We start from the raw sequence: 14,330 nt of genomic DNA on the forward strand, positions 1-14,330 counted from the left end.
TAAGTAGGATTTTATATTCCTCATTGACAATCTCTTCGTTCGCTTGTTTGGCGATCTTGAAGAATTCCTTGAGGTTGTTCCTTTGGAGATAGAGATCTCGGTTCCACCAGAGTGGCTTGGACCTCCTCTTCGTCCTCGAGGGTTTGCACGATGCATGGTAGGAGTTCAGTAACTCGTTGGATAGGGTCTTTAGGGACTTCTCTATATCTATGAGCCCGGATTCGCGAGCTTCGAAGTAATTGTCTTTCTAAACTTTACTCAGTTTGTGTTCCGGAGGTTTCTATAGACTGTTATCTTCGAAGAGTGTTTGCATTCGCCCTTGAACTGAATGTACTTATGGTCTGAGAAGGATGGTCTTTCGAGGACTCTCCAGTTAGATACCAAGGTACTCTTTCCCGTGACAAGAGTTAGGTCTAGCTCGTTTGAAGAGGTGGGACCCACGAAGGTGTGTTCCTCCCCCACGTTTGCTACGTCTAAGTTAGTGGATAAGATAAAGTCTAGGAGTGACTCACCTCTATCATTGATGTCGGGGCTTCCCCACACATTGTGATGGGCGTTGGCATCTGCGCCAATAAGCAGGTCGAGATTTTTGGAGCCGGCTTCCGTCACCAGACTCCTAAGTTCTTCCAGTGGAGCGGGCCTGTCGTGTGCCATATAGCAGGAAGCTGCCATAAGGCGCTTTTCCTCGCTCTCTACCATCACTACCGTCAGGTCGTCCGTGCTGTAATGAGACATAAGATGAGCATGGATTCCCTTCCGTACGAGTACGGCGGTTCTGTTCCTGCTTACCGATGTTGAGTAGAGAAAGTTGTAATTTGAGGACTTTAGCCCGGCCACGGAGTTGCCTGACGCAATTCACGGCTCCTGGACTAAAGCTATGTCGGCGATCCCTCCATGGCAAGTTCAATATTTAGTCGAAAAATTGCAACGTGAATTCAACGGCATAAAAATAGCCAAAAACAAAAGAGGCCTTATAAATGCAGTAGGCACAATTTATAAATATCTATTTGGAAAGTTAGATCAAGATGATAAAGTCGAACTAGAAGGGAAAATAGACAATCTGGCTAGCCACAGTGTTCAAGCTAACGAATTAAACTTAATAATTAAAGCAGTAAATTCTGGCATAGAAGTTGTCAATAAATTAAACAAGGATAATGATAGAATAAGCAATTAGAAATACTAATATTTAACCTCCAACATTTTACTGAGTACATAGAGAATATTGAATTAGGCATGCAGCTAAGAAGATTAGGGATTTTTAATCCAAAATTATTAAGGCAGGATTACCTGAAACACATCGATTCAGAAAAATTATTAAATATCAAAACATCTACCTGGTTGAAATCAGACACTAACGAAATACTAATAATTTCCAACATCTCAGGAGAGAAATATTCCTATACTTAAAATTGTCCCATATCCAGATGAAGACAATAACATTCTCACTGACCTAACGCAAAAGAATTACTATGTTCTAGAAAGCGAGGTACATATATGAGAAAGAATCAAAACGAAAAATAAATGACGAATGTATATCAGGAATAGTCAAACAAATAGCAACAAAATGTCCATACACCAAAACACACCAAAACCTTCAAATAAGTTTCATAGAACCCAATATATTGTTGGAAAATACCACAAACCATATTATATCAAGATTGCCTAAACCAAGAAATAAAAGTAGAAGCCAACGCATTAATAAAAATAAATAATTGCAGTGTACAATTAAATGAATTCTGATATATCTAACTCAATACCAGAATTCGCACAAAGCATATACATACATCGAAAATAACGTTACAAGAATTAAACCATTGTCTTATTTGCAAACCAAAGAAATCGTAATAGAAAATACGCGATTAAATAATGTATTACATGTAAGCTCAATACTGTTACTTGTCATAATCATAATAGCATTAAGTTACAAATTGTTTAATCTAAGTAAAATCAATAAGCCTAAACTCGACTCCCACATAGAAACATCTTTAGACGAATACGGGGAATCCCCAGCGTGCACAGTTTTAGATGCACCTGAACTATATCCAAGGATAATCGCCTGAGGACAGGCTTAAATCGAACGATGGGGAAGTGACATATCTATAGTCCATGCGCCGCATACCCTTATCTATGTCTGTTACCCTGCACCCACATACTATAAACAATCCAACACCCTCCGCATCGAATTTCATAAACAATTCCACGCTCGAAGTGGACCACTTGTAGCCGAAAGCCGGCAATGTAAACAAACACCCTAAGCTAGGAGTCGAACATAAAACAATAGATGCCGCGTATCCATCCGCACTAGAATCACGCCACCCTCCAGAGATCAATTACTAATTGATTCTCAAGAACCACGCCATCCTTGCTCACCAATCATATTTCAGCCACCCCCAAGTAATGCAACACCGATCATACGCAGCGGAAGCCTTTCATCAAAAGCCGCCTTTCCCACATATCGATCGAGTCACGTACTCCATCACCGAAGCCGAAGCCAACGCCTCCGAATCCCAATCCGAGCATCGTAATATAAATAGTCTACATCTAAGTAAGCAGTCAGTTCTGTTCAAGACAAACGTCAATCGCGACACCGTCGGAGAATTCACCCAAGTTAATTCCGTTTAAGACCTTAGTCATCGTCGGGGAAACTAACTAACCATTGTACCCTAAGTTTAAGTAAATGAATAAATCTTTTTTTAAAACTTAAACTCGAGTGTCGCATATTTTACTGGCGCAGTCGGTAGGATCTCAGTTAAAAGTGAATTTTTTTTAAGACGATCAACTACAGCTACAGTGCGTAATAACCTACAGTGATCAGAGGAAAGGTAACGCTATTACTAAAGAGATCCGCCAAAAAATCTACACATAATTCAAACTCAATTAATATTAGTGGAAAAAAAAATAATATAACAAACTACGAATACAAAAATATGAAAAATAAACATCCCGCTATCAGAGATTCACCTGAACCAAGCCTTGAAGTCAATCAGGCTAATTCCATCATAGGATGGATGCTAAGAACTTCTAAGCTCGTTCATAAGCAGGATCGAGTACATCTCTGAATTGTACCCAACAGAAGACATCCGACAACAGAGCATCATGTACGGAGCCACTGAGGGTCAACTGTGCGGACGAGCACAACTTTTGTCACAAAGCCTTCAACCCAACACCTGGATCGATCTAAGGGTAGCATTAATCAGCAAATTCAATAATCACACTCCATACGAGACGCTGCAACAACAACTACACGACACCAAATTCAATGGGAGTATTCGTAAGTTTGTAGAAGAACTAGAATGTAAGTCAAATGTTTTAATAAGTAAACTAAATCTGGAGACTAGCCCAGAAAATAAGATAATCTTTAAGAACGCTCTGGTAAATGCCACCAGACATACAATAGAAGATGCTTTACCCAATAAATTGTTCATCATTTTAGCAAAGAAAGACATTTCTACTATGGCTAATCTAGAATCAGCTCAAGAGTTAGGAATCTACGAAAATTTCGTAACTGATAACAAGACTCACGAACACTCAAGGAACGGAAATAACAATCGTGGGAATGTTGGAGCTTATTACCGTCGTTATAGTTGTAATGATTCTAACAATCAAAACCCAAGTACTTCTAGAAATAACCATAGATCGAATAGAAATAATTCAGGAAATAATGCCGCAAATAATACAGGATTATTTAATGAATTTAGAAATTCCCTAAACCAGGGCAGAGCACAGAATCCCACTAACTATCAAACCAATCAGACTCAGTGCAGTGCACCGAATCAGCCGGTCAAACGATCAAGGAAAAGTCAAAGTGGACAAATGAAAATGGATGTACATTTTCAGCAGAGTGCCTCGGAAGACCATATATAGAAATAATAGTAAATAATAAAAAATTAAGAGGTATCGCGGACTCGGGATCGTCAATAAATATAATAAAGGAAAATTATACAGATTCTAAAGTCGATAACGACAACCTCCCTGTCTATACCATCAATGGACCCGTCCGTCTTGCTAAGAGCATTACACGTAAAGCAACCAAAAATTGTCCAACAAAACAAAAGTTTTATATTCATAATATTTCTGAAAATTATGATATACTCTTAGGCAGAGAATATTTGATGGCCAGCAAAGCCGTCATCGATTACCGAAACGAAACGGTAACGTTAGGAGAAAGGTCATACCCAATCATCCAAAGTGGAGAAGCAATTGCCGACGGCAAGACCGCACACAAAGGTGATAAGCCATCTTCAAAGGAACATATAACTACACCTAAGTGCCTTGACCCATCTCCTGAAGGAGAGCAATACTTCGCTTCCAGCTAAGGTTGGAACATTTAAATGACGAAAAAAAAAAGAAATTAAAGAAAGTTCTCTACGAGTTTAAAGACGTGCAGTATAAAGAAGGTGGCAATTTGACCTTCACTAGTACAATAAAGCACGAACTTAAAACCCATCACAAAGATCCTGTATATCGTCGACCATACAAATATGCTCAAATACACGATCAAGAAGTGAATCAACAAATAAAAGACATGATTAGACAGGGAATTATTCGTAAGTCGAATTCTCCCTAATGTGCACCCATTTCTATGATACCAAAGAAAATAGATGCTCCAGGAAAGCAATAATATCGAATGGTAGTAGATTATAGAAGTCTAAACTAGGTGACAATCAAGGATAAATTTCCTACACCCAGAATGGACGAAATACTAGACAAACTAGGTAGGTGCCAGTATTTCACGACAATCGATTTAGCTAAAGGATTCCATCAAATTTTTATGGAACCTAGCTCAATCCCAAAAACGAGTTCACTCGTATGCCTTTTGGGCTAACCACTGCCCCCGCCACAAATCAAAGATGTATGAACAATCTGTTAGAAGATGTAATTTTCAAAGATTTCCTTGTGTATCTGGACGACATCATTATCTATTCCACGTCATTGGAAGAATTTGTTGTCACTTCAAAGGGTCTTTGGAAAGTTAAGAGATGCAAACCTTAAACTTCAAATGGATAAGTGACTATTCCTAAAGAAAGAAACGGAATTCCTAGGCCATGTAGTAACAACTAACGGCATAGTACCGTATCCACAGAAAATATCCGCTATAATAAACTTCCCCATACCCAATAAAACTACAAAAATAAAATCATTCATAGGTTTATGTGGATTTTATAGGAAATTCATTCCCAATTTCGCTAACATAGGAAAACCAATGACACTCAAATTAGAGACACGAGCTGTCATATACCCAACCGAGTAAAAATACGCCGAGGCCTTCTAAAAGTTGAAAGTACTTATTACCTCAGACCCCATCCTCGCAATCCCAGATTTCGAAAAAATGTTCACGGTAGCAGCCGATGCAAGTAACATTGCATTAGGAGCGGTGTTGTCACAAGACCACAAACCAATTTGCTACGCAAGTAGAACCTTAAATGAACACGAAATCAATTATTCAGCAATAGAAAAGGAATTACTAGCTATAGTTTGGGCAACTAAGTATTTCAGATCATAACTGTTTGGTAGAACGTTCGAGATATTAAGTGATCATGAACCCTTGGTTTGGTTGAATAACCCCAAGGAACCAAATATGAAGCTACAACGATGGAAGATCAAATTAAATGAATTTGACTTCAAAATACAATATTTACCAGGAAAGGAGAACATGTAGCCGATGCGCTATCAAGAGTAAAGATTAACGAAAACCTACTTGGGGAAACCATTAATAGTGATTGTGCAAAGTTCCTTAGCGCGCAAGAAGATAATACAAATTATATTCCACTTACAGAGCGACATCCCACAATTTCCACAAGATACTGATAAAAATCACATATACTGAAATGACAGAGTCATTAGCAAAAGATATAATAAAGGAATATGTGTAAACCAAAAAGAGTGCATTATATTTCCATAGTGAAATAGACTTCCCACTGTTCCAAAGGGCATTCCTAAAAATAATCAGTCCCAATCACTTGATGTGAAAATGTGAAAATCGAAATCACTACCAGTAAAAACGGAGTTTCTGATGAAGAACGGCTACATAAAACGATCAATGACAAATTAAGAATTATTTCAAGCGAGGATAACATAGAGAACAAGCTCACAAAATTTGAGTTAATTCTATACACTTATAATCATAAATCGGTTCATAATACTACAAAAAGATCCCCAGCTGATATCTTCCTGTACGCCGGACTACCAGATTATAACACCCAACTGAATAAGGTTAGGAAGATCAATCATTTAAATAACGATAGAATCGACTTTGAAGTAGACACACGCTACAAAAATGCACCCCTAGTTAAAACAAAAACAACCAATCCGTTCAAAATAACAGGGGAAATTCGGCAGGTAGACTATAAAACGAAATTCAAAAGAAAGAAGAAGTCTAATAAAAGTAAATATGATAATTGCAGAGTACCCGAAGAGAGTACTGGGAATCTGGAGCTACAACATGATTAAGATTATAATCTTACTAATGTTCACCGTCCTACAGTCTACCGGATAGAATATAGAGATAGATCCCATCAACTCAAGGAATAAATATCTCATTTTCAAAACAGATACCATTAACATACCCATTAATTATGAATATCATTATTTAACAATTAATATAACAAGAACAGATGAAACATATCAGAGTTTACTAGACCAGGCAACCCAATTTAATAACGTAATCCAAGTTCAATATTTAGTCGAGACATTGCAACGTGAATTCAACGGCATAAAAATAGCCAAAAGAAACAAAAGAGGCCTTTAAATGCAGTAGGCACAATTTATAAATATCTATTTGGAACGTTAGATCATAAAGATGATAAAGTCGAACTAGAAGGGAAAATAGACAATCTGGCTAGCCACAGTGTTCAAGCTAACGAATTAAACTTAAAATTTCAAGCAGTAAATTCTGGCATAGAAGTTGTCAATAAATTAAACAAGAATAATGATAGAAATAAGCAATTAGAAATACTAATATTAAACCTTCAACATTTTACTGAGTACATAGAGGATATTTAATTAGGCATGCAGCACACCAAAACTTTCAAATAAGTTTCATAGAACCCAATATATTGTTAACTTGGAAATTACCACAAACCATATTATACCAAGATTGCCTAAACTAAGAAACAAAAGTAGAAGGCAACGCAATAATAAAAATAAATAATTGCAGTGTACAATTAAATGAATTCTTAATATCTAACTCAATACCAGAATTTGCACAAAGCATATACATCAAAAATAACGTAACAAGAATTAAACAATTGTCTTATTTGCAAACCAAAGAAATCGTAATAGAAAATACGCGATTAAATAATGTATTACATGTAAGCTCAATACTGCTATTTGTCATAATCATAATAGCATTAAGTTACAAATTGTTTAATCTAAGTAAAATCAATAAGCCTAAACCCGACTCCCACATAGAAACATCTTTAGACGAAAACGGGGAATCCCCAGCGTGCACAGTTTTAGATGCACCTGAACTATATCCAAGGATAATCGCCTGAGAACAGGCTTAAATCGAACGATGGGGAAGTGACATATCTATAGTCCATGCTCCGGATACCCTTATCTATGTCTGTTACCCTGCACCCACATACTATAAACAATCCAACACCCTCAGCATCGAATCTCATAAACATCCCACGCTCGAAGTGGACCACTTGTAGCCGATAGCCGGCAATGTAAACAAACACCCTAAGCTAGGAGTCGAACATAAAACAATAGATGCCGCGTATCCAGCCGCACTAGAATCACGCCACCCTCCAGAGATCAATTACTAATCGATTCTCAAGAACCACGCCATCATAGCTCACCAAACAGAATTGGGCATAAAACCAAGGAGGCCATATTTCAGACACCCCCAAGTAAAGCAACAACTTAAACTGGAGAGTCGCATATTTTACTATAAACATATGTATATAATAAATATAACACATTTAAACACTATTTATTTTCAATGTTTTCTGTTTTACTTTTGATTGGTTGAATTTCACTTCCTCTTATTACAAGAGAATCATAGGATTCGTTTGAAACAGGTTTCTTCCAAGTGAGGATTACACAAAAAGAATAAGTGGATTTCAGGTAGAATAGAGGTTGTAACCTTTTCCTCATATTATTAGATTGACTCAGTAGTAATCGTTTGAAACAGGTTTGTGAGCAGGTACTGTGTTTGAGGCGATAAAAATGATGCCATTTAGAAAGGAAACCCTTAGTCTTATTTCAATAATGAAAGTGGTTAGTTCGATACAAAAAAAAATAAAACTTAAAATGGCATCAAAAGTTAAGTGCAACATGTGTGATAAGTCCGTTGACTTTATAGAGTATCAATCTCATTATGAGAGATGCTCTGACTCTCGTAATAATGTGGTGTGTGACCTTTGCTCTAGGTCCATCGAATTAATAGAGTTTGATAGTCATTATGAAGCATGCTTGGGACCTAGGAATGCTTTTGAGATTCGTATGAGCAAAGTATCTAAATCAAGTGATCTCCAAGATCCTTCAACGTCAGGTGCTTCAAAACGGCCTCGATTGGATACTTCGATGGAACTAAGGATTATTGACTGTTCAATTTGCGGTGAAAGTTACTCTCCGTCTAGGGAAAGACGCCATATGATGTCGGACAAACATTCGAAATCACCTCTGAAACACAAAATATCAGAGAAAAGTATGTCATGGATTTCTATTTGGTAATCAACAATCTAACTTCGCTACCCTTGTAGAAGTTAAGAGTCGTGACTGGTTAGAAACAAAGAGAGAGCCATCATAAAAGTCTTTAACGAAATGGGCAAGCCACCGGGAATTAAAGCCGACAAAGATTCAGCCTTTATGTGCGCAGCATTGCAAGCATGGTTGAATGCGGAAAATGTGAAAATCGAAATCACTACCACTAAAAATGGAGTTTCTGATGTACAACGGGTACATAAAACGATCAATGAAAGAATTAATGAATTAATCAATGAAGAAATATTTCAAGCGAGGATAACATAGAGAACAAGCCACAAAATTCGAGTTAATTCTATACACTTATAATCATAAATCGGTTCATAATACTACAAAAAGATCCCCAGCTGATATCTTCCTGTACGCCGGACTACCAGATTATAGGTTAGGTTAACCCGGACGGCCCTCAGCGGGGCCACGCATAGGCCAATCTGGCCCTTAGTTATCCGGATAGGGGCGGTGTATGAACCGTCGCGGGAGTGTTTAGGTGGTTTTAAAGTCCCCGAGAATCGAGGTGTTTTTAGCATAGGCCAGCAGTTCCTGTGGCGTCCTTTTGGAGGCATCTTCCAGTGATGCAAGCACTGGGGCGCCCAGGTATCTCCTCCTTGCCCTTGAGAGAGCCGGACAGTAGCAGATGAGATGTTCCAGGGTTTCGATAGCCCCAGGTTCATCACATTTCCTACAACTGTCTCTGTCTCTGTTGGTGATGCCTAGCTTAGCTGCATGTGCAGCAGCCAGACAGTGACCTGTAAGTATTCCCACTAGCAATCTACAGTCCTTTCGTGGTAGGTGCAGTAGGAAGTGGCTAAGTTTCTCGTTGCGTTCCTTGCACATTATCTTCACACAGTTCCACCTGCTATCAGTCTGTGTTCTAGCCTGCTTCTCTAGATCGCATTGCAGCGTTCTAAGGGAGACAGGCACGTTCTCGGTTCTCCTATTCTCCAGCCCGACGCCTTTCTTAGCTAGTACGTCCGCCGCTTCGTTTCCTTCGATGCCCTGGTGGCTGGGAACCCAATAGATCCGCACTGTCTTTGTCGTGCTTATAATGTCTAATGCCCCCCTGCTCGCCATCACACTTCTGGAACTGACCGCGGACGACTGCATGGATCTTATCGCCGCTTGGCTGTCGACGAATAGGTTGACCGCATCGTGTGCTCGTTCTGTTAGGAGAGCGACCTCCGCTGCTTTCCCGATGGCAAAAACTTCTGCCTGGAATATGCTGTATTGGTCCGGTAGCTTATACGATAGCCTTATCTCAGGGTCTGTACAGTATAGGCCCGCACCTACTCCTCCGTCCATCTTGGAGCCGTCTGTGTATATATTGAGGTGCTCAGTTTGGTCCCTTGCAATTTTCCAGTCTTCAGGTCCCAAAGATGTGGTTGTTTTGACGTCAAGGCAAGTTGGGGGGGTCATGTAATCAGTTGATCTGGTCACGTCCCTGCCAATTGAACTGTGCCCGTATCCTTGTATCGATAGGTTTCCTGATGCTATAAGGCGTTGTGCTGCCTTTCCCGCAATCAGGCGAGAGTGAATGTCCAGGGGGTCGATTCCGAGTACAGTTTCGAGTGCTTTTGTTGGGGTTGACCTCAGCGCCCCTGTAATACAGAGCAGAGCCTGTCGCTGAGTCTTTTCCATAAGCTTATGGTATGTCTTCTTTTCAGTAGCCTGCCACCACACTAAGGCTCCATACAGCAGAGTTGGTCGCACCACCGAGATGTAGATCCAGTGCATTAGAGCAGGTGACAGGCCCCATGTGCTGCTGAGCATCTTCTTGGATGCATAAAGCGCAATGGTAGCCTTCTTCACCCTTTCCATTACATTGGGCCTCCATACCACTTGCTGTCCAGTACTGTGCCTAGGTATTTCACCTGTGATTTTGGAGTCAGCCTAGTTTGGTCAATTTTCGGGGGTGTCCATATCGGTACCTTGTACCTCTTGGTAAAGAGGATGAGGTCCGTCTTGTCCGCGTTGATACTGAGTCCTACCTCTTCCGCCCACTCACGTATCTCCCTGAGCGTACGTTCCATATAGAGCTGAGGGTCGATGGACATACACCCGTAATAAGTATGCTTATGTCATCTGCATAGGCTGTTATTTTTGGGGCCTTCCTTTCAAATCTCTTAATGAGGTCGTCGACCACCAAATTCCACAGTAGTGGCGATAGGACTCCACCTTGAGGTGTGCCTCTGTGTGCCCCCTTTACCATGGAAGCGGTGCCCCACTCCGATTGCACCCGTCTACAACTTAGGAGGTTTTTGATCCAGACGTTGATTGCAGGGTGTATGTTATTCGCTTCTAGGCGACTTGTTATTGCGGTTGTTGCCACGTTGTTGAATGCTCCTGAGATGTCCACAAATGCTCCCAAAGCATACTTTTTGTTGTGAAGGGCGCTCTCGATGGTGGCTACTAGCGAGTGTAGTGCCGTCGCCACTGATTTCCCCTTGGTGCAGGCGTGTTGGTTTGTTGACATCAGTCCCCCTACCTCATTCCTGATGTGTAAATCCAACAGCTTTTCTAGTGTTTTTAGAAAAAAAGGAGGATTACAGACCGATAAGCCTGTCTGTAATCCTTGGGACTCACGTGGCTGCACTTTCCTGCCTTAGGGAGGAAGAAAACTCTTAAGGTTCTCCATTGGATGGGGATATAGCCCGTACTTAGGCATGCTGAGTATATTGCGAAGAGCCATGGGGTAATAACCTCTTTGGTCAACTGCATCATGGCTGGGAATATCCCGTCCAGTCCTGGTGCTTTTATGCCCGCGATGGAGTCTATGGCCCAGTGGATTCTCTTAGTGGTTAACAGACCTATTAGGGGGTGCTGTTCCTTAGTTGCTAGGTCCTGATGCTCCTTAGCGCCAGTGACCTCGGTGCATCCAGGGAAGTGCGCCTCCATTAGTGCTGTTAGGGCTTCTTTACTGCCCTCTGTCCACTGTCCGTTGTCTAGTTTTAGTTGGCTCTGTACTGTGGGCTGCTTTGAAAGCAGATTCCGGAGGCTAGCGGTTTCGGGCACTTTCTCAATGTTGGAGCAGAAGTTTCTCCACGAGTTCCTTTGTACCTTACGTATATCCTTCTTGGAGCTCCTAAGTAGGATTTTATATTCCTCATTGACAATCTCTTCGTTCGCTTGTTTGGCGATCTTGAAGAATTCCTTGAGGTTGTTCCTTTGGAGAGAGAGATCTCGGTTCCACCAGAGTGGCTTGGACCTCCTCTTCGTCCTCGAGGGTTTGCACGATGCATGGTAGGAGTTCAGTAATTCGTTGGATAGGGTCTTTAGGGACTTCTCTATATCTATGAGCCCGGATTCGCGAGCTTCGAAGTAATTGTCTTTCTAAACTTTACTCAGTTTGTGTTCCGGAGGTTTCTATAGACTGTTATCTTCGAAGAGTGTTTGCATTCGCCCTTGAACTGAATGTACTTATGGTCTGAGAAGGATGGTCTTTCGAGGACTCTCCAGTTAGATACCAAGGTACTCTTTCCCGTGACAAGAGTTAGGTCTAGCTCGTTTGAAGAGGTGGGACCCACGAAGGTGTGTTCCTCCCCCACGTTTGCTACGTCTAAGTTAGTGGATAAGATAAAGTCTAGGAGTGACTCACCTCTATCATTGATGTCGGGGCTTCCCCACACATTGTGATGGGCGTTGGCATCTGCGCCAATAAGCAGGTCGAGATTTTTGGAGCCGGCTTCCGTCACCAGACTCCTAAGTTCTTCCAGTGGAGCGGGCCTGTCGTGTGCCATATAGCAGGAAGCTGCCATAAGGCGCTTTTCCTCGCTCTCTACCATCACTACCGTCAGGTCGTCCGTGCTGTAATGAGACATAAGATGAGCATGGATTCCCTTCCGTACGAGTACGGCGGTTCTGTTCCTGCTTACCGATGTTGAGTAGAGAAAGTTGTAATTTGAGGACTTTAGCCCGGCCACGGAGTTGCCTGACGCAATTCACGGCTCCTGGACTAAAGCTATGTCGGCGATCCCTCCATGGCAAGTTCAATATTTAGCCGAAAAATTGCAACGTGAATTCAACGGCATAAAAATAGCCAAAAACAAAAGAGGCCTTATAAATGCAGTAGGCACAATTTATAAATATCTATTTGGAAAGTTAGATCAAGATGATAAAGTCGAACTAGAAGGGAAAATAGACAATCTGGCTAGCCACAGTGTTCAAGCTAACGAATTAAACTTAATAATTAAAGCAGTAAATTCTGGCATAGAAGTTGTCAATAAATTAAACAAGGATAATGATAGAATAAGCAATTAGAAATACTAATATTTAACCTCCAACATTTTACTGAGTACATAGAGAATATTGAATTAGGCATGCAGCTAAGAAGATTAGGGATTTTTAATCCAAAATTATTAAGGCAGGATTACCTGAAACACATCGATTCAGAAAAATTATTAAATATCAAAACATCTACCTGGTTGAAATCAGACACTAACGAAATACTAATAATTTCCAACATCTCAGGAGAGAAATATTCCTATACTTAAAATTGTCCCATATCCAGATGAAGACAATAACATTCTCACTGACCTAACGCAAAAGAATTACTATGTTCTAGGAAGCGAGGTACATATATGAGAAAGAATCAAAACGAAAAATAAATGACGAATGTATATCAGGAATAGTCAAACAAATAGCAACAAAATGTCCATATACCAAAACACACCAAAACCTTCAAATAAGTTTCATAGAACCCAATATATTGTTGGAAAATACCACAAACCATATTATATCAAGATTGCCTAAACCAAGAAATAAAAGTAGAAGCCAACGCATTAATAAAAATAAATAATTGCAGTGTACAATTAAATGAATTCTGATATATCTAACTCAATACCAGAATTCGCACAAAGCATATACATCGAAAATAACGTTACAAGAATTAAACCATTGTCTTATTTGCAAACCAAAGAAATCGTAATAGAAAATACGCGATTAAATAATGTATTACATGTAAGCTCAATACTGTTACTTGTCATAATCATAATAGCATTAAGTTACAAATTGTTTAATCTAAGTAAAATCAATAAGCCTAAACTCGACTCCCACATAGAAACATCTTTAGACGAAGACGGGGAATCCCCAGCGTGCACAGTTTTAGATGCACCTGAACTATATCCAAGGATAATCGCCTGAGGACAGGCTTAAATCGAACGATGGGGAAGTGACATATCTATAGTCCATGCGCCGCATACCCTTATCTATGTCTGTTACCCTGCACCCACATACTATAAACAATCCAACACCCTCCGCATCGAATTTCATAAACAATTCCACGCTCGAAGTGGACCACTTGTAGCCGAAAGCCGGCAATGTAAACAAACACCCTAAGCTAGGAGTCGAACATAAAACAATAGATGCCGCGTATCCATCCGCACTAGAATCACGCCACCCTCCAGAGATCAATTACTAATTGATTCTCAAGAACCACGCCATCCTTGCTCACCAATCATATTTCAGCCACCCCCAAGTAATGCAACACCGATCATACGCAGCGGAAGCCTTTCATCAAAAGCCGCCTTTCCCACATATCGATCGAGTCACGTACTCCATCACCGAAGCCGAAGCCAACGCCTCCGAATCCCAATCCGAGCATCGTAATATAAATAGTCTACATCTAA

The 14,330-nt window shown here is 40.3% G+C and overlaps 1 long non-coding RNA gene across 1 annotated transcript; it reads left to right on the plus strand.

The window, feature by feature from the left end:
* Positions 1-5,863: 5,863 nt before the first annotated feature.
* LOC117185061 (uncharacterized) lies at positions 5,864-7,736 on the plus strand. The gene is made up of 2 exons (XR_004470557.1): positions 5,864-6,339; positions 6,405-7,736. It is a non-coding gene; the product is annotated as an uncharacterized lncRNA (long non-coding RNA).
* Positions 7,737-14,330: the final 6,594 nt, after the last annotated feature.

The sequence above is a fragment of the Drosophila pseudoobscura genome, chromosome X, assembly GCF_009870125.1.
Source record: "Drosophila pseudoobscura strain MV-25-SWS-2005 chromosome X, UCI_Dpse_MV25, whole genome shotgun sequence".
Lineage (NCBI taxonomy): Eukaryota > Metazoa > Arthropoda > Insecta > Diptera > Drosophilidae > Drosophila > Drosophila pseudoobscura.